Source organism: Nanorana parkeri, unplaced genomic scaffold (assembly GCF_000935625.1).
Source record: "Nanorana parkeri isolate BGI_ZX_2015 unplaced genomic scaffold, ASM93562v1 scaffold29, whole genome shotgun sequence".
NCBI classification, from domain to species: domain Eukaryota; kingdom Metazoa; phylum Chordata; class Amphibia; order Anura; family Dicroglossidae; genus Nanorana; species Nanorana parkeri.
In genome coordinates this window covers 1,844,597-1,845,495 of record NW_017306297.1, presented here as the reverse complement: position 1 = coordinate 1,845,495, position 899 = coordinate 1,844,597, and the positions used below count along the sequence as shown (strand labels likewise).

General features: G+C 42.4%; 1 protein-coding gene across 1 annotated transcript in view; it reads left to right on the top strand.

Moving 5' to 3' along the window:
- The window catches only part of ATP13A3 (ATPase 13A3), a 97,688-nt gene that overhangs the window by 65,269 nt on the left and 31,520 nt on the right, over nt 1-899 (top strand). The gene's annotated exons all lie outside the window — the stretch shown is intronic.

Below are 899 nucleotides of genomic sequence, written 5' to 3'. Positions count from 1 at the left end.
AGTAGTTCTCTATAGGGTCACGGGAGGACATATACTAACGTCCTCCTGTGACCCAAAACTCGGTATATAGCGGGCTATTCCCCACTGGCTGATTGACAGCGGGCTCTGCCCGCCCCCGTCCATCCCTCCAGTCAGTGCTGGAGGATTGGAGAGGAAAGGGGGGAATCCCTGCGGGGAGCAGTCAATGATAGTCACCGCTCTCTGGAGGGAGATGAGCGGCAGTATGTTTTCACTCCCCGATCAATAGATCAGACGTGTGACAGTTTCAATGCCACACATCGGCTCTAACTATGGGGATGGGTGTAATTCACTCACCCCATAGTTCAAAAACTCACCCCATAATATTCCCAAACTTTCTGCCACAATTTTTTTAGATCCACTCTTGTTTTACACAGCTTGACTATAGTGCCCATATACTGTGTGTGATAGACATAGGCAGATAGCTTTGGGAAATATGCTTTTTACCCTTTATGGACTGAAGAAGAAAGTTAAGGCGTGATGTATTGATATGTTCTTCAATACATCTAAAGTTACTTGCCCTTACCCTCCAAACAGCTTTGAGTCTGCCCTGAAGGTATTAAAAATAAGTGGCTGTGGGGTAATAACTCCAGAAAACCTTGATTTAAGGATTTGTTTTCTTGCTTGATCTTGGAAACTGCAGTTTATGTACGAGCCAGGAGATGGCAGAATTTTTCCTATGCTGCTATTTCTGATTTTTAAAAAAAGCAAAATTATTTGTAATGTGAGTTACTACAAAAAACAAAACCTGTTCCTGGCATAATAAAGGAAGTTAGAATATTGGGAATTTGCCAAATCTGTCCTCTTCCAGGACATTTTTAACTCCTTTAAAGTAGAACCTCAAGAAATTGTATTGAGCGTAGTATCGAGTGACTGCTTTA